Genomic DNA, 20,777 nt, shown 5'->3' with positions numbered 1-20,777 from the left:
GGAAGGGGGAGGGAGCTGCCATAAACGCCAGCATGAGAAAAACTTAAATAACACAGGAGCACAAAAGTGTCCCATGGTGAGAACAGGGCACAGATTCACAAACCTGTAGCAATAGAAAAAGACTTCAGGGAAGACCCCAGACTGAAGCCTGCAGCTGCAGGGGTATGAATGTGAACTGACTGTTTTGGAAGCACTAAGAGCAGAGATGTGCCTGGACCTGTAAGCAGGGATTGAAAGTGCTGCTGTGTGGCACACCACCCAGGACACTGTGGTTTTTAACAGCACAGACGAAAACAGTCAGTGTGGACTAGAGGGCATTCTGGAGAACAGACTGTGATCTCTGTCCTGAGATAGAAGTTTGGATACGGTCATTTTTGCTCTAACTCTTGGAAAAGATGCAGAAAGCCACCAGGGAAAGCCTTCATGAGCAAAAGCCCCTCAAAAGGCCGGTTTTCACCGAGTCTATCCGCCTGACAGGGGCGGGGCAACTCGGCCCACACAGGGATGCCTAAGTAACAGTACAACAGGTCCCTCCCCAAGAAGACAGGCTGACAGAACAAGAGGCCAATAACCCTAAGGTCCCTATAAAACAGGTGCATCCTGCCTGGGTTGTGGTCAGTAGTGTGGACACCACCCCTCAACCACCCCTCACCAGAATGACTAAGAGGAGGAACCCCCAACAGAGGAAAAATTCAGAGACTGTGACCTCTGCCTCAGAACTAATGGATATGGATATCAGCAAGGTGCTGGAAATAGACCTCAGAGTAACAGTTATAAAGACAATAGCTAGGTTGGAGAAAACCATTAATGACAACGTAGATTCTCTAAGGGCAGAAGTGAGAGCTGATATGGCAGAACTTAAAAATGGTATCAGTGCGATCCAAACTAATCTAGATACTCTGACAGCTAGGGTAGATGAGGCAGAAGAACGAATTAGTAATCTAGAAGACAAACTGACAGAAAAGAAGGATCAGGAGGAGGCCTGAAACAAACAGCTTAGAATCCATGAAAACAGACTTAGAGAAATAAATGATGCCATGAAATGTTCCAGTGTCAAAATTATTGGGATCCCTGAGGGAGTGGAGAGAGAGGGGGGACTAGAAGATACATTTGAACAAATCCTAGCTGAGAACTTCCCTAATGTGGGGAATGAAACATGTACTCATGTGCTAGAGGCAGAGAAAACAACTCCCCAAGATCAAGGAGAGAAGACCGACCTCCAGGCATGCAACAGTGAAACTCAAGAATCTTAAAACCAGGGAAACCATCTCAAGGACAGCTGGGGGTAAGAGATTCCTTACCTACAGAGGGAGCAACATTGGAATAACATCAAACCTGTCCACAGAAACCTGGCATGCCAGAAAGGGCTGGCAAGACATATTCAGGGCAGTAAATGAGAAGAACATGCAGCCAAGAATACTTTATCTGGCAAGGCTGTCATTTAGAATGGATGGAGAGATAAAGAGCTTCCAAGACTGGCAAAAACTGAGTATGTGACCACTAGGCTAGCCCTGCAAGAAATGCTAAGGGGGATTCTATAAAAGGAGAAAGAGCCCAAAAGTGATATAGAACAGTAATTTACAGAGAAAACTATAGAAACAAGGACCTCACAGGCAACATGATGACAACAAAATCACTTGAAATCATGTCCTTTCAATAATCACTCTCAATGTGAATGGCCGAAATGCTCCCATGAAATGGCACAGGGCTGTAGATTGGATAAAAAGACAGGGCCCATCCATATGCTCTCTACAAGAGACTCATTTTAAACCTAAAGATACATGCAGACTGAAAGTGAAGGGATGGAGAACCATCTCTCATACCAAGGGACTACAAAAGAAAGCTGGGGTAGCAATTCTCATATCAGGCAAATTAGTTGTTAAGCTAAAGACTGTAGTCAGAGATACAGAAGGACACTACATCATCTGTCTTGGGTCTATCCGACAAGAAGATCTAACAATTGTAAATATCTATGCCACCAACATGGGAGCAGCCAACTACATAAGCAAATGTTAATCAAAATAAAGAGATACATTGATAAGAATGCATTAATTGTAAGGGATCTTAACACTCCACTCTCAGCAATAGACAGATCGTCTAATCAGAAAATCAACAAAGAAACAAGAGCTTTGAATGACATATTGGACCAGATGGACCTCATAGATATATACAGAAAACCCTGAAATGACAGAATACTCATTCTTCTTGAGTGCACATGGAACTTTCTCCAGAATAGGCCACATACTGGGTCACAAATCAGGTCTCAACTGATACCAAAAGACTGAGATTATTCCCTGTATATTCTCAGACCACAATGCTTTGAAACTGGAAGTCAATCACAAGAGAAAGTTTGGAAGGAATTCAAACACTTGGAAGCTAAAGACCACCCTGCTCAAGAATGTTTGGGTCAACCAGGAAATCAAGGAACTTAAACAATTCATGGAAACCAATGAGAACAATAACACATTGGTCCAAAACCTATGGGATACTGTAAAGGTCGTCTTAAGGGGAGAAAAAAAAAATAGCCATCCAAGCCTCAACTCAAAAAAAGTAGTAAAATCCCCAATACACAACTTCTCCTTACACCTTAAATAAGTGTAAAATCAACAACAAATTAAGGCTAACCCACACACGAGAAGGGAAATAATTAAGATTAGAGCAGAGATCAATGAATTAGAAACCAGAGATACAGTAAAACACATCAACAAAACTAGAAGTTGGTTCTTTGAAAGAATTAATAAGATCAATAAGCCACTGACCAGGATATCATTTTTTAAAATTACCTATGGTGGATTTCTTTTCTTATTTTGATGGAGTAAAATCTGACTACTTTATTTTATTACATCTTGAATTAGTTTCCTATTTCTACGATAACAAATTTAGCAGCATAAAACAAGACCCATTTCTTATATAATAGTCTTATAGATCAGAAATCCATAATAGGCTCAAATAATTCCTCTACTTGGGGTTTCTCAAGAATAATATCAAGGTCTTTGCTAGCTGGGTTCTTATCTGGAGGATCTGGGGGAAATTCCACTTGTATCATAAGCTGTAAGTATCATTCAGTTTCATGGAGTTGTAGGGTTGTAGCTGAAGTCCCTGTTTTCCTGCTGGCTGCCACCCGGGATCATCTTATATTCTAGAGGCTGCATTAGCTAGTGTTCCATTCCACTTTCAAAATGAGCTCTCACTTTGAATTTCTCTGATATCACTTATTATAACATTTTTCTGACTTCCTCTTCCAAATTTAAAGGCTCATTTGATTATTTAGGCTCCACTGAAATAATTCAAATTAATCTCACAATTTTATAACTGCAAACTACTTTCTGCCATGTATCCTAACATAATCACAGGCATGGCACCAGAGAACAAAGGCCATAGGGGCTGAAATTATTCCAACCACACATCTACATTCTGACTTTCATTAGGAAAGACTTCCTACACTCATTACACAGAGGAAAATATGTCTCTTTTTCTAGAAATTTTATTGTCTAGTTTCCTACATTTACGTGCCCAGCCCATCTGGAACTTATTCTTGTGTATGTTGTGAAAAGTGGACCTAATTTTATTCTTTTTTTAAAATATTTTATTTATTTACTTGAGAAAGAGAGACAGAGAGCACAGAGGGAGAGGGAGAAGCAGACCCACACTGAGCAGGGACTAGATTATTTGTTTTTTTGGGTGTTGAGTTTGAGAAGTTCTTTATAGATCTTGGGTATCGGCCATTTGTCTGTAGTGTCATTGGCAAATATCTTCTCCCATCCTGTGGGTTGCCTTTTAGTTTTGTTGACTGTTTCCTTTACTGTGCAGAAGCGCTTGATCTTGATGAAATCTCAAAAGTTCATTTTTGCTTTTGTTTTCCTTGTCATGAGAGACATGTCTTAAAGGAACTTGTTGTGGCCAATGTTGAAGAGGTTACTGCCTATGTTCTTCTCCAGGCTTTTGATGGATTCCTGTCTCACACTGAGGTCTTCCATCCATTTTGTTTATCGTCGTGCATGGTGTAAGCGAATGGTCCAGTTTCACTTTTCTATATGTAGTTGTCCAGTTTTCCCAGCACCATTTATCAAAGAACTGTCTTTTTTTTCCCATTGGATAGTCATTCCTGCTTTGTCAAAGATTAGTTGACCACAGAGTTGAGGGTCCATTCCTGGGGTCTATTCTCCATTCTGTTCCATTGATCTACGTGTCTGTTTTTGTGCCAAAACCATGCTGTCTTCGTGATAACATCTTTGTAATGTAGCTTGAAGTCAGGCTTTGTGATGCCCCCATCTTTGGTTTTCTTTTTCAACACTCCCATGGCAATTCAGTGTTTTTTTTTTTTTCTGTTTTGTTTTGTTTTGCTTTGCTTTGTTTGTTTGTTTTCAGATTCTATACAAATTTTAGGATTGTTTGTTCCAGATCTGTGAAGAATGTCAACGGTGTTTTTTTTTTTAAAGATTTTATTTATTTATTTGACAGAGAGAGATCACAAGTAGACAGAGAGGCAGGCAGAGAGAGAGAGAGAGAGAGAGAGGGAAGCAGGCTCCCTGCCGAGCAGAGAGCCTGATGCGGGACTCGATCCCAGGATCCTGAGATCATGACCTGAGCCGAAGGCTGAGGCTTAACTCACTGAGCCACCCAGGCGCCCCGTCAACGGTGTTTTGATAGAAATGTCATTGAATGTGTAGATTGCTCTGGGCACCATAGACATTTTAACAATTTTTATTCTTCCAAACCATGACCAGGGAATGTTTTTTTCCATCTCTTTGTGTTTTCTTCAATTTCTTTCATAAGTGTTTTGTAGTTTCTTGAATATGGATCCTATATCTCTTTGGTTAGGCTTATTCCTCAGTATCTTATGGTCTTTGGTGGGCTTATTCCTCAGTATCTTATGGTCTTTGGTGCTATAGTAAATAGAATAGATTCCTTAATCTCTCTTTCTTCAGTCACATTGTTAGTGTATAGAAATGCAACTGATTTCTGTGCAGAAATCAATGAAATAGAAACTAGAAGAACAGTAGAACAGATCAATCCAACTAGCAGCTGATTCTCTGAAAGCATTAATAATATTGGTAAACCACTGGCCAGACTTATCCAAAAGAAAAAAAAAAGGACCCCAATTAATAAAATCATGAATGAAAGGGGATAGGTCATGACTACCACCAAGGAAATAGAAACAATTATTAGAAATTGTTATTGCAACTGTATGACAACAAATTAAGCAATCTAGAAGAAATGGACACATTCCTGGAAATTTATAAACTACCAAGATTGAAACAGGAAGAAATAGACAATCTGAATAGACCAATAACTAGTAACGAGATTGAAGCAGTGATCAAAAACTTCCAAAAAACAAGGGTCTAGGCCAGATGGCTTCCCAGGAGAATTCTATCAAACATTTAAAGAAGAAATAATACCTATTCTACTGGAGCTGTTTCAAAAATAGAAATGGAAGGAAAACACTGAAACTCGTTCCATGAGGCCAGCATTACTGTGATCCCCAAACAAGACAAAGACCCCACTAAAAAGGAGAATTACACAGCAGTATCTTTGATGAACATGGATGCCAAAATACTCCCCAAAGTCCTGGACAATAAGATCCATCAGACATTAAAAGGATTATTCACCACAACCAAGTGGGCTATTTTGGGGATGCAAGGGTGGTTCAACATTCACAAATCAATCAGTTTGATAGAGCACATTAATAAAAGAAGAGACAAGAACCATATGATCCTCTCAACTGACACAGAAAAGGCATTTGACAAAATACAGCATCCTTTCCTGATAAAAACTCTTCAGAGTATAGGGATAGAGGGAACATTCCTCAATTTCATAAAAGCCATCTGTAAAAATCCCACAGTGAATATCATTCTCAGTGGGGAAAAACTGAGAGCTTTTCCATTAAGGTTGGGAACACCACAAGGGTGCCCACTCTCACCACTATTGTTCAACATAGTACTAGAAGTCTTAGCTTCAGCAATCAGACAACAAAAAGAAATAAAATGCATTCACACAGGCAAAGAAAAACTCAAGCTCTCTCTCTTCACAGATGACATGATACTTTATGTGGAAAACCCAAAAGACTCCACCCCAAAATTACTTGAACTCATACAACAATTCAGCAACATGGCAGGATACAAAATCTTTGTGTTTATTGATTGCATTACACCACGTGTACTCCTTAATCTCCCTCACCTATTTCACCCATCTCCCCACACCATCTATGGAATGGAAGAAGATATTTGAAAATGAAATATCACTTATTTGTGGAGCATAACAAATAGCATGGAGGACATGGGGAGTTAGGAGAAGGGAGTTGGGGGAAATTGGAAGGGGAGGTGAACAATGAGAGACTATGGACTCTGAAAAACAATCTGAAGGGTTTGAAGAGGTGGGGGGGTGGGAGGTTGGGGGAACCAGGTGGTGGGTATTAGAGAGGGCACGGATTGCATGGAGCACTGGGTGTGGTACAAAAACAATGAATACTGTTATGCTGAAAATAAATTAAAAATGATAAAATAAAAAAGCAATACCTGATTATGGAATAGTTTTCAAAATATGTAAAGAACTTATTAAACTCAACATTCAAAATTAAATGATCCAGGTGAACAATGGGCAGAAGAAATGATAAACCTTTTTTTTTTTTTTTCAAGGAAGACATACAGATGACAAACAGACATGAAAAAATTCTCAGTATCACCCAGGATCAGGGAAATAAAAATCAAAACTAAGATAAGATATCACCTCATCCCTGTTAGAATGGCTGAGATTAACAACACAAGAAACAACAGGTGTTGTTGAGGACGTGGTAAAAGGGGAACCTTCTTGCACTCTTAGTATAGTTCTCTCTCTTTGGGTGTCTTCACCTGGTTTGGGAATCAGGGTAATTCTGGCCTCATAGAATTAATTTAGGTTTTCCTTCCTTTTCTAATTCTGGAATAGTTTGAGATAAATAGATCTTAAACCTTCTTTAAAAGCTTGGTAGAATTCATCTATGTAGACATCTGATCCTGGAGTTTTGTTCATTGGGAATTTCTGGATTACTGATTTGATATCCTTGCTGGTAAATGGTCTATCCCAATTTTCTATTTCTTCATGCTATAATTTTGTTAGGTTACATGTTTCTAGGAATTTATCCATTTCCTCTAGGTTGTCCAATGTATATATTTTTTCATAATATTAATTTTATAATTGTATTTGTGTGGTGGTGCTTTTTCTTTTTGCTAAGTCAGGCAATAGTTTTGCCGATTTTATTGATTTTTTTCAAAGAACTGGCTCCTGATTTCATTGATCTGATCTATTGTGTTGTATTTTTTGTTTGTTTGTTTGTTTCTTTTTTTAAATTTCTGTATCATGTGTTTCCGCTCTAATCTTTATTATGCCCCTCCTTCCGATAACTTTAGGCTTTGTTGTTCTTTTTCTAGCTCCTTTAGGTATAAGGTTGGGTTGTTTCTTTGAGATTTTTCTTGATTCTTCAGTTAGGCATGTATTGCTATGTACTACCCTCTTAGGAGTGCTTTTGCGGCATCTCAAAGGATTTTAAACTATTCTGTTTTCATTTTCAATTATTTCTATGTATTTTTTAAAACTTCTTCTTTGATTTTCTGGTTGATCCATTCATTGTTTAGTAGCATGTTATTTAACTTCCATGTATTTGTAGTCTTTCCGGATTTTTTTTCTTGTGGTGACTTCTAGCTTCACAGTGTTATAGTCAGAAAAAATTCTTTGTATGATTTAAATCTTCTTATATTTGTGGAGGCCTCTATTGTGACCTAATATGTGGTCTATTCAGCAGAGTGTTCCTTGTGCATTTAAAAAGAATGTGTACTCTGCTGTTTTAGGATGGAATTCTTGGAGTATATCGGTTCAATATGTCTGGTCCAGGGTGTCATTCAAAGCCATTGTTTCTTCTCTACTTTATGTTTAGATAATCTGTCTCTTGACATACGTGGTGTGTTAAAGTCCCCTGCTATTATTGTACTGCTATCAACTAGTTCCTTTATGTTTGTTATTAATACTTTTATGTATTTGAGTCCTTCCATGTTGGGTGCATAAATATTTACAATAGTTTGATCTTCCTATTGAACTGTCCCCTGTGTTATTATATTGTGTACTTCTTTGTCTCTTGTTACAGTCTTTGTTTTAAAGTCTACTTTATCTGATATAAATACTGCTATTCTGGTTTCATTTTACATCCATTTACATGACCAATGTTTCTCCATCCCCTCACTTTCAATGTACAGGTGTCTTTAGATCTAAATTGAGTTTCTTGTAGGCAGCAATAGATTTTTTTTAATCCATTTTGATAACCTATGTCTTTTGATTTGAGTGTTCCATCATTTACATTCAAAATATTTTATTTAGTTTATTTATTTATTTGACAGAGAGAGAGAGATCACAAGTAGGCAGTGAGGCACACAGAAAAAGAGGGGGAAGCAGGCTCCCTGCAGAGCAAAGAGCCCAATGGGGGGCTCAATCCCCAGATCCTGAGACCATGACCTGAGCCGAAGGCAGAGGCTTAACCCACTGAGCCACGCAGGCGCCCCTCAAAATAATTTTTGATAGGTAATATATTGACTGACATTTTATTACTTGTTTTGTGGTTGTTTCTGGAGGTTTTCTCTGATCCTTACTTGTCCTTGTCACTTTTGCTCGCCCCTTAGCACCCAAAGAGTGAGTCTCCTTAAATATTTCTTGCAGGGCTACTTTAGTGGTCATGAACTCTGTTAGTTTTTGTTGGTCTGGGAAACTCTATATCTCTCGATTCTGAATGATAACCTTGCTGGATCGATTATTTCTGGCTGCAGTTCCCCCCACCCCCATTCAGCACTTTGTATATATCATGCCACACCCTTCTGATTTTCCATGTTTTTGTTGAGAAACCTCCAGCTAGCCTTATGGGTGTTCCCTTGTAAGATAAGGACTTCTTTTATTCTGCTTTATTATTATTATTATTATTATTATTATTATTTACATTTCTTTTATTTAAATTTATTTAATATTTTCAGTGTTCCAAGATTCATTGTTTATGCACCACACCCAGTGCCCCATGCAATATGTGCCCTCTTTAATACCACCGCCAGGCCCTCCCAACCTCCCACTCGTCCCCTCCAGAACCCTCAGTTTGTTTCTCAGATTCCACAGTTTCTCATGGTTCGTCTCCCTCTCCAATTTCCCCCAACTCACTTCTCCTCTCCTTCACCCAATATGCTCTGTGTCATTCCTTATGCCCCACAAGTAAGTGAAACCATATGATAATTGACTCTCTCTGCTTGACTCAGCATAATCTCCTCCAGTTCCGTCCATGTTGATACAAAAGTTGGGTATTCATCCTTTCTGATGGAGGCATGATACTGCATTGTATACTGGACCATATCTTCTTTATCCATTCGTCTGTTGAAGAGCATCTTGGCTCTTTCCAAAGTTTGGTGACTGTGGCCATTGCTGCTTTGAACATTGGGGTACAGGTGGCCCTTCTTTTCACTACATCTGTATCTTTAGGGCAAATACCCAGTAGTGCAATTGCAGGGTCACAGGGTAGCTCTATTTTAATTTCTTAAGGAATCTCCACACTGTTTTCCAAAGTGGCTGCACCAAACTGCATTCCCACCAACAGTGTAAGAGGGTTCCCCTTTCTCCACATCCTTCCCAACACTTGTTGTTGTTTTTTTTTTTTGTTTTTTTGTTTTTTTTTTTTATTTGGTATATGGTGGCATCTCAATGTGGTTTTCATTTGAATCTCCCTGATGGCTCGTGATGATGAACATTTTTTTCATGTGTCTGTTAGCCATTTATATGTCTTCTTTGGAGAAGTGTCTGTTCATGTCTTCTGCCCATTTTTTGATGTGATTATCTGTTTTCTGTGTGCTGAGTTGGAGGAGTTCTTTATATATTTGGATATCAGCCCTTTGTAGTGTCATTCGCGAACGTCTTCTTCCATCCAGTGGGTTGCCTCTTTGTTTTTGTTTTGTTTTGTTTTGTTTTTCTTGTTTTTTTTTTTCTTTTTCTTTTTACAGACAAATCACAAGTAGGCAGAGGGACAGGCAGAGAGAGAGAGAGGAGGAAACAGGCTCCCCACTGAGCAGAGAGCCTGATGCGGGGCTTGATCCCAGGACCCTGGGATCATGACCTGAGCTGAAGGTAGAGGCTTTAAAGCACTGAGCCACCCAGGCACCCCGCCTCTTTGTTTTATTAACTGTTTTCCTTTGCTGTGCAGAAGTTTCGATCTTGATGAAGTCCCAAAAGTTCATTTTAGCTTTTGTTTCCTTTCCCTTTGGAGACATGTCTTGAGAGAAGTTGCTGTCACTGATGTCGAAGAGGTTACTGTCTATGTTTTTCTCTAGGATTTTGATAGATTCCGGCCTCACGTTGAGGTCTGCAATTCTATGGATCCATCTAATCTTCAACAAAGCAGGAAAAAATATATAGTGGAAAAAGACATTCTCTTCAATAAATGTTGCTGGGAAAATTGGACAGCTATGTATAGAAGAAAGAAACTCGACCATTCCCTTACACCATATTCTGCTGGGTTTTCTTAAGATTTTTTCCTTATCATGATTTTTTGCCAGTTTAATTATAATATTTCTTGGTGTTGGCGTGCTTTTGATTTTTATGGGAGTTCTCTGTGCCTTTTGGATCTGGATGTCTGTTTCCTTTCCCAGATTCAGGAATTTTTCAGCTATTATTGCTTCAAATATATTTTCTGTTCCCTTTTCTCTCTTTCTCCCGAAACTCCTATAATATGAATTCTATTATGTTTGATGGAGTCACTGATTTCCTTAAATCTATCCTTATGCTGCATAATTCTTTCTTTTGTTCAACATCAGTATTTTCCAATACTTTTTACTCTAGACCACTAATTCATTCTTCTGCTTCCTCTGGCTACCTATTCATTGCATTGGCCTGTTTCCAATCTAATTTATTGCACTCTTCATCAGTGACTAAGTTTTTTTTTTTTTTTTATGTCTTTTTTCTCTGTGGTAAGGGTCTCACTAATGTCTTCTTTTCTCAAGCCCTGTGTCTAAGGCTCCAACTTCTTCTCTGTGTTAAGCAAGCCAGTAATATCTCCTGCTCCCAAAAATAATGGACTTATGAAGAAGAGGTAATTAGTGCCCAAGCCCTGGTGCTTCAGAAAGTGCCTCTGATGTATTGCATGCATTCTGTTATTGTGCTCTGGCTGATCTATCCTTCAGGCTAGTTGTCTTCAGAGGCTCTCCTTGCCTCCTGTAGGCAGTTTTTGGTCATTGGCTTGAATGTGGTGATGTTTAACTCGGTGTGCTCTGGTCTGCTTGTGAAATGAGAACTGACACCAACTCCATCAGAACTGGGCCCCTGCAGAACTCTCTGGTTTGGACATGGTGTGGGCAGGGGTTTGTGCTGGTCTTTGAGGCAGGGTATCATTGATCTGGGACTGAGGAAAGCTTGACTGAGAAGGGCAGTCCTGCCAGAGGGAGAGGGTGGGTTGTGGTGTAAGCACATTAAGCAGCCAGTGCCCAAGCTACACTGCTTCTTGCAGGTGGTTCTGTGTTTATGCTGAGGGATTTGGGAGGGAAATGGTGATGGCAAGCTCCTTTGTTCCAGGAGAGGCATGCCTGCTCTCCGGGAACAGCACAGTGCCCTCCAGGTTCTATCCCAGCCAAGCCTGATAATCTTTAAAACACCAGGATTTAAGCCCTACTTGTTTGCAAGAACTCATGAAATTCAGCCCTTCTCATTTTCCAAGCCAATGTCTTTGGAGAAACATTTTCTTTGTGTATTCCCCTGGGTGCTCCTCTCTCTTGCCCTTCTCCATGACCATAGTTCCCTCCCCTCTACAGCACCTATGATCCATTTCTCCCATAAACCATGTCCCCACATTTCCTACCTTCTTCAATGTTGCCTTTTCTCACTCTTCATTTATGGTGTTTGTTCTATCATTCTTTATGTAAATTTTGGTGGTATTGAAGGTGATTTGATAGTTATCTAGTTGTGTTTATGGGACAAGACAAGCCTAGGGTCCTCCTACTCTGCTATTTACATGCTATTCTCTCATTCATTGTTTCTTGATTTAGTTTTCCTTATGGATCCATCTAATTTAAAATCAAAAAGACAAAAACCAAGCCATTCCAAAAATTCAAACCAAATTACAGTTACATTCATTACATTGCATACATTACAATTACATTCATTACAAACTGTAATGTGTGAGTTTCGCTGTATATCAGTTGGGAAAACCAGTTGAAAATCCAACAATTATAGAAATATTAATCATGCAGAAATAATGTAACACAAATTTTGTTGGAGTACAACATGTGGTAAAATATTTTATTTGTTTAAGACACCTATGAAAAAGTAGAACACTTAGATTTGGTATTTATATAATGTTACTTCATTCATGTATCCAAGCTAATTATAACATTATATCGAAATATAGGTTGTAGTTGTCAAAATGTACCAATGTTCTAATATGTTCAAAATAGATTAAAGAAACTACATAGTTTTAATGCTGAAGTTGATTTTGAATGCAAAATATTCTTTCATCTTTCACATGTCAGAATGAATATTCTGAGCTGCCCATGGGCAACTGAATTTTCAAATAATGGACGACTTTTAACTATTTTTAAATCACCCTAAGTGTCATATAGTTGTGTTGAATTAGTTTTTGTAAATTAATTGTCTAAATATTGGTTGCTCTTAGTTCAAAACAATTCAGGAATATTAAATCAAAGTTTTCAACTCATACAGCAGGGGAAAAAAAGCCTTGATCTTTAGTGAGTAGAGTGCCAAAATAGAGAAAGGCTGATCTTGAAAAGATTTCTGTTTGATTTTTGCCTAATGGAGTGAGATCTAATGAGATTGAGGGAAGCACAAGGTTTATAAGAAAGTACCTGTAAAAATATTTGAGACACAAATTTTCTACAATTCAAAAAAAGAAAAGGTCAAATTGAAGACATCCTTCAGTCAACAAGCTTTTGTTCTGAGCTTATCAAGTACCTTATAACTATAGACGTATTCACTTTAAACAAATTATGGCCTACAAAGAAGTCAATTAATGGTGCCAAAATTTCAACTTTACTAATTATAAAATGGAATTTTAATAAAGATTAAATGAAATTTTATGAAAAAAATAAAGACCACATAAAAATATATAATTCAGAAAAAAATATTTATATGATGTAAAAGAGAAATAGAGTTAATAAACTAAGTTTATGATTATGTACTACTAATAATAGTTATACCAATGATAATTTTAATATTTAGTTAATTTGTATGAGTAAAATATATGCTTTGTGGCACCTGGGTGGTCAGTCTGTTAAACATCTACCTTTGGCTCAGGTCATGATCCCGTAGTCCTGGGATCAAACACACATCAGGATCCACGCTCAGGGGGAGCCTGCTTCTCCCTCTCCCTCTGCCCCTCCTCATCTGCTTGTGCATGCTCTCTCTCTCACTCTCTCTCTCCAATAAATAAAATCATTTTTTTAAAAGATTTTATTTATTTATTTGGCAGAGAGAGATCACAAGTAGGCAGAGAGGCAGGCAGAGAGACAGGGGGAAGCAGGCTCCCTGCTGAGCAGAGAGCCTGATGCAGGGTTCAATCCCAGGACCCTGAGATCATGACCTGAGCCGAAGGCAGAGGCTTAACCCACTGAGCCACCCAGGCACCCCTCCAATAAATAAAATCTTAATGCAAGATTATACACTTCTGGATCTCTATGGGGGCAGAAGGCATCAGCAGAGAGGTAAAGCAGAGTGTGAGTGCTGGGAATGATATCAGAGGATAAACAGAAGCGGGAGGGAGCCACCAGAAGCGACCCACTGGAAAGTAATAACCAATATAAAAGTGTCCTGTGAGTGGGAATGAATATTAACTTGGGGTCTGGTTAAAAGCACTCAAAAAGAGCAAAAGATCTTAAGGGAAAACTGGTGGAATTGGGCGATCATGGGCATGGGCCTGAGCCCATGTTCCCAGGACGGTCACTGCTGGTGACCACCATTGCCGGAGAAAGTCCAGTGGGGCCTCCAGTCCATGGTCCCTGAACCTGTGGCATTTTGCTGCTTGCAACATCACTCTGGCTGGGCGTGCTCCTGCCCATGCCTGAGAAAGCCCGGCATGAACTCTGGTTGGGATCCCTGGGCCCGCAGCCTTCCATGGCCTGCAGCTTTCCATGACCTATACGACCACAGGGTCTGAACACTCCAAGCCTGTGCCTGAGAGAACCTGGAATGAGCTCCAGTTGAGATCCGTTGGCCCACAGCCTTCTGTGACCTGTGTGGCCACAGGGTCTGAGTGCACCTTTTGTGGGCCTAGATTCCAGACAGCAGTCTTGGCAAAGGCAGCCACCAGAAGCGAGCTCCCTGGACTAATATCACTCGTGGTTTTAGTGGTGCAAGGGTTCAGAGACAAGCGGGGGCCTTGGGTGACCACTGGGACAGTGGCTGGGGTGCAGACTACCTGTGGGAGGCTGCCATGTAGAGCAGAGTTTGCAGAGGGGGAGTCTGTGTGTTCTGGACCACCCAGAGGAGATCAGACTGAGGCTTCTCTCTGAGGCAGAGGTCTGGATGCAGATTCTTTGCTCTGACCCTCTGAAAAGCCACAAAAAGCCGCCAAAGAACAAAAAACTCCTGAGAACAAAAGCCTGAAAATCCAGTTTCCACATAGCCCAGCCCCTTGATAGGCAGGAGGGCAACTCAAGCCAAGGAAGATTGACTAGAAAACAATGAGGCAGGGTCCTTCACCAGAAGACAAGCCAAAAGAACAAGAGGACAACCACCACTGGGTCCCCATAAAACTGTAAAATCCCAACGTCAGGGGAAAACAATATATTAAGCCACCAGTAGTTCCCCCAAAACTATATATTTCATAGATACAACTTTTCTTTCTTTCCTTTTTTTTTTTTCTAAATTCGTTCTCAGGACTCTTGTTTTTTCAATTTCTTTAATCTACTTACCACTACAACTAGAGGTTTAATACAACATATTCCATAATGACATTTTAACTTAAACTTTTTTCATATACCGTTTTTTTCTTTTCTTTTTTTTAAATATACATATAGATATAAGCTTCAAAGTAATTCTTTTTCCCCATTCAATAATACCCCTATACATAAACCAGTTTTAATAGCCCTGTATCTCTGGAAGGATGAGTCCTTCAAAAAAGATAACAAGATACACCCAGGAAGAACCCTGAAATAACTTTCTTGGCCCACATCAAGGATTTATAACCACCTTCCCATCTTATTCTTCTGTCAGTGTTTCTGTGTATTTTGTTGTTGTTGTTGTTTTCTTCACATTATATAAATCTCATTCTTGGGGTTCATTTTGGCTACATTTTTCTTTTTTTTTGTGATTAACTTTGTTGGTCTTTTTGTTTGTTCCTTCTTGTTTGTGTATCTTATAAATCTTACTTTTGGGGCTCATTTTGACTGGGTTGTCTCTTTCTTTTGCTCTTTCTCTCTCTTTTTTTTCCTATCATTTTGGTGGTGACTTCTGATTGCTCTGAAACTATCCAGGGTGCACATTTCCTGGTTTGTGTTTGATATATTCAGCCATACATCCCCTCTATTACCTCTCACCAAAATGAATAGAAGGAGGAACACTCAACAGATGAAAAATTCAGAGACTGTGCCCTCTGGCACAGAACTATTGGATATGGACATAAACAGTATGTGTGAAACGGAATTCAGGGTAAAAATTATACAGGCAAAGGCTAGGTTGGAGAAGACCATTAGTGAAAACATAGAATCTCTAAGGGCAGAAGTGAGAGTCAATCTGGCAGAGTTAAAAATGCTATCAGTGAGATACGATCTAATCTAAATATGCTAACAGCTAGGGTAACCCAGGCAGAAGATAGAATCAGTAACTAGAAGACAAACTGATAGAAAAGAAGGATCAGGAGAAGGCGTGGAACAAACAGCTTAGAAGCCGTGAAAACAGAATTAGGGAAATAAATGATGACATGTAACATTCCAACTTCAAAATTATTGGGATCCCTGAGGCGGTGGAGAAAAAGAGAAGACTAGAAGATATAGTTGAACAAATTCTGGATGAAAATTTCCCTAAAATCTGGGGAATGGAACAAGTGTTTGTGTTTGTGTCCTAGAGGCAGTAAAGATTACCCCCAAGATCAAGGACTCTAGAAAGACATTCAGACACTTAATTTTGAAATTCATAAAACATAATTTCAGACAAGAGAGCTTAAGGGCAGCTAGGGGTAAAACATTCCTTACATACAGAGTAAGGACCGTAAGAATAACATCAGACCTGTCCACAGAATCCTGGCAGGCCAAAAGGGCTAGCAAGACATATTCAGGGCACTAAATGAGAAGAATGTGCAGCCAAGAACATGTTATCCAGCAAGGCTGGCATTTAGAATGGTTGGAGGTATAAAGAGCTTCCAAGACTGGCAAGGTTTAAAAGCGTATGAGCAAACCACGAGAGACTAGGACTCTGAGAAAGAAACTGAGGGTTTTGGAGGGAAGAGGGGTGGGGGTTTGGGAGAGCCTGGTGGTGGGTATTAAGGAGGACACATATTGAATGGAACACTGGGCATGGTACATAAACAATGAATCTTGGAACACTGAAAAAATAAAGTCAGATAAAAAAATATAAAAGGGCACCAAGCTGGCACTACAAGAAATATTAAGAGGGGTTTTATAAAAGAAGAAAGAACCCAAGAGTGACATAGAACAGAAATTTAGAGACAATCTGTGGAAACAAGGCTTCCCACGCAACATGATGTCAATAAAAACTTATCTTTCAATAGTCACGCTCAACATGAAGGGCCTAAATGTTCCCATAAAACAGCACAGGGTTTAAGCCTGGATAAAACGACAGTACCTGTCCTTATGCTGTCTACAAGAGACCCATTTGGAACCTAAATATACATCCAGACTGAAAGTGAAGGGATGGAGAACAATCTTCCATGACAATGGACCTCAAAAGAAAGCTGGGGTAGCAATTCTCATATCAGACAAATTAGATTTTAAACGAAAGTCTGTAGTTAGAGTTTAAGAAGGACACTACATATTCTTAAAGGTCTATCCATCAAGAGGATCTACAAATTTTAAATATCTAGGGGCGCCTGGGTGGCTCAGTGGATTAAAGCCTCTGCCTTCGGCTCAGGTCATGATCCCAGGGTCCTGGGATCGAGCCCCGCATCGGGCTCTCTGCTCAGCAGGGAGCTTGCTTCCTCCTCTCTCTCTCTCTGCCTGCCTCTCTGCTTACTTGTGATCTCTATCTGTCAAATAAAATAAAATAAAAAATCTAAATATCTATGCCACCAACATGGGAGCAGCCAACAAAATAAGCCAACTGTTAATCAATATAAAAGGACACATTTATAAGAATACATAAATTGTAGGGGATTGTAACCACTCTTAGTAACAGGCAGATGATCCAAGCAGATGATCAATAAAGAAAGAAGAGCTTTGAATGACACATTGGGCCAGATGGACCTCATAGATATATACAGAACATTCCATCCTGCTTCCTCCTCTCACACATTCTTCTTTTTTTTTTAAGATTTTATTTATTTATTTGACAGAGAGAGATCACAAGCAGGCAGAGAGGCAGGCAGAGAGAGAGGAGGAAGCAGGCTCCCTGCTGAGCAGAGAGCCCAATGCGGAGCTCGATCCCAGGACCCTGAGATCATGACCTGAGCTGAAGGCAGAGGCTTAACCCACTGAGCCACCCAGGCGCCCCAGAATACACATTCTTCTTGAGTGCACATGGAACTTTCACCAGAATAGACAACATACCTGGTCACAAATCATGTATCAACTGGTACCAAAAGTTTGAGATTATTCCCTGTATATTCTCAGACCACAGTCTTTTGAAAATGGACGTCAATCACAAGAAAAACTTTGGAAGGAATTCAAACACTTGGAAGCTAAAGACCACCCTGCTCAAGAATGTTTGGGTCAACCAGGAAATCAAGGAACTTAAACAATTCATGGAAACCAATGACAATAATACATTGGTTCAAAACCTATGGGATACTGCAAAGGTGGTCCTAAGGGGAAAATACATAGCCATCCAAGTCTCAGTCAAAGAACTAGAAAAATCCTTAATATAGAACCTCTCTTTACTCCTTAAAAAAACTGGAGAATCAAAAAAAAAAAAAAAGAAAAGAAAACTGGAGAATTGACAACAAATTAACCCTAACCCATGCACAAGAAGGGAAATAATTAAGATTAGAGCAGAGATCAGTGGCTTAGAAACCAGAAATACAGTAGAACACATCAACAAAAGTAGAAGTTGGTTCTTTGAAAGAATTAATAAGATCAATAAACCACTAGTCGGACTTATCCAATGGAAAAGAGAAAGGACCCAAATTAATAAAATTATGAATGAAAGTGGGAGAGATCATGATTAACACCAAGGAAATAGAAACAATCATCAAAAATTATTATCAACAGCTATATGCCAATAAGTTAAGTAACCTAGAGGAGATGGATGCATTCCTGGATACCTATAAACGTCCAAGACTGAAACAGGAAGAAATTGAAAATCTGAATAGAGAAAAACCAGTAGTGAGATTGAAGTAGTGATTAAAAACGTCCCAAGAAACAAGAGCCCAGAACCCGATGGATTCCTTAGGGAATCCTACCAAACATACAAAGAAGAAATAGTACCTATTCTCATGAAGCTGTTTCAAAAATTAGAAAGAGAAGGAAAACTTCCAGACTCTTTCTATGAGGCCAACATTACCTTCATCTCCAAGCCAGACAAAGACCCAACCAAAAAGGAGAATTTCAGACCAATACCCCTGATGAATATGGATGCCAAGATTCTCAACATGATCCTAGCTAATAGGACCCAACATTACATTAAAAAAGATTATCCACCATTACCAGGTGAGATTTATCCCTGGGATGCAAGAGTGGTTCAACATTTGCAAATCAGTCAGTGTGATAGAACAAATTAATAAGAGAAGAGAGAAGAACCACATGATCCTCTCAATTGATGCAGAAAATTCATTGGCAAAATACAACATTGTTTCCAGATTAAAGCTCTTTAGAGTATAGGGATAGAGGGACCATTTTTCAATTTCATTAAATCCATCTGTAAAAAAGCCACAGCAAATATCATTTTCAATGGGGAAAACCTGAGAGCCTTTCCCTTAAGTTCAGGTATATGATAAGGATGTCCATTCTTGCCACTGTTGTTCAACATAGTACTAGATGTTCTAGCAACAGTCATCAGACAACGAAAAGAAATAAAAGATATTCAAATTAACAATGAATCAGTCAAACCCTCTCTCTTTTCAGATGACATGATACTTTATGTGGAAACCCAAAAGACTTCACCCCCAAATTACTAGAACTCATACAGAAAATCAGTAATGTAGCAGGATATGAAATCAATGCAGAGAAATCAGTTGTTTTCTTATACACTGACAAGGAAATTGTAGAAAGAGAAATTAGAGAATCAATTCCATCTATGATAGAACCAAAAACAATATACCTTAGAATAAACCTAACCAAAGAGGTAAAGTTTCTAAACTCTAGAAAATACAGAACCCTCATGAAAGAAATTGAAGAAAACACAAAAAGATGGAAAAAACATTCCATGCTCATGGATCAGAAGAATAAACATTGTTAAAATATCTATGCTTCCCAGAATAATCTATACTTTCAAAGCCATCCTGATCAATATATCATTGGTATTTTTCAAAGTGCTGGGAAAAAAATTCCTAAAATTTGTATGGATCCAGAAAAGACCCTGAATCACCAAGGAAATGTTGAAAAAGAAAAATAAACCTGGGGGCATCACGTTGCCTGACTTCAAGCTGTATTACAAAACTGTGACCACCAAAAGAGCATAGTCCTGGCACAAAAACAGAAACATAGATCAACGGAACAGAATAGGGAGCTCAGATATGGACCCTCAACTCTATGGTCAACTAATATTTGACAAAGCAGGGAAAAATAGCCAATGGGAGAAAGACAGTCTCTTCAATAAATGGTGCTGGGAAAATTGGACAGCTGTATACAGAAGAATGAATGTCGACCATTCTCTTACATCATATGCAAAGATAAACTCTAAATGGATGAAAGACCTCAATGTGAGACAGGAGTCCATCAAAATCAATAGCTGAACATAGTCAGTAACCTCTTCGACATCAACCACAGCACCTTCTTTCAAGACACGTCTCCAACAGCAAAGGAAACAATACCAAAAATGAACTTATGGGACTTCATCAAGATAAAAACCTTCTACACAGCAAAAGAAACTAGTCAATAAAACAAAACAAAGAGCAACCCACAGGATGGTAGAAGATATTTGCAAATGACACTATTGGCAAAGTGCTGATAACCAGGGTCTATAAAGAACATCTCAAACTCTCCACCCAAAAAACAAATAATCTACTCAAAAAAAAAAAAAAAATGGGCATAAGGCATGGGCAGACACTTCTCCAAAGAAGATACACAAATGGCTAACAGACACATGGAAAATTCTTCATCATCATTAGCCATCAGGGAAATTCAAATCAAAATCACATTGCAATACCACCTTGCACTAGTTAGAATGGCAAAAATTGACGAGGCAAGAAACAACAAATGTTGGAGAGGCTGTTGGTGGGAATGCAAGTTGGTGCAGTCACTTTGGAAAACAATGTGGAGGTTCCTCATAAAACTCAAAATAGAACTACCCTATGATCCAGCAATCACACTACTGGATATTTAGCTGAAAGATACAGAGGTAGTGAAAAGAAGGTCCATATGCACCCCATTGTTCATAGCAGCAAAGACCACAATAGCCAAACTGTGGAAAGAGCAGACATGCCCTTCAACAGATGAATGGGTAAAGGT

Source organism: Enhydra lutris, unplaced genomic scaffold (genome assembly GCF_002288905.1).
Source record: "Enhydra lutris kenyoni isolate GAN:26980312 unplaced genomic scaffold, ASM228890v2 scaffoldscaffold53, whole genome shotgun sequence".
Taxonomy (NCBI): domain Eukaryota; kingdom Metazoa; phylum Chordata; class Mammalia; order Carnivora; family Mustelidae; genus Enhydra; species Enhydra lutris.
The sequence above is the reverse complement of the archived record's forward strand: the minus strand, read 5'-3'. Positions refer to the sequence as shown.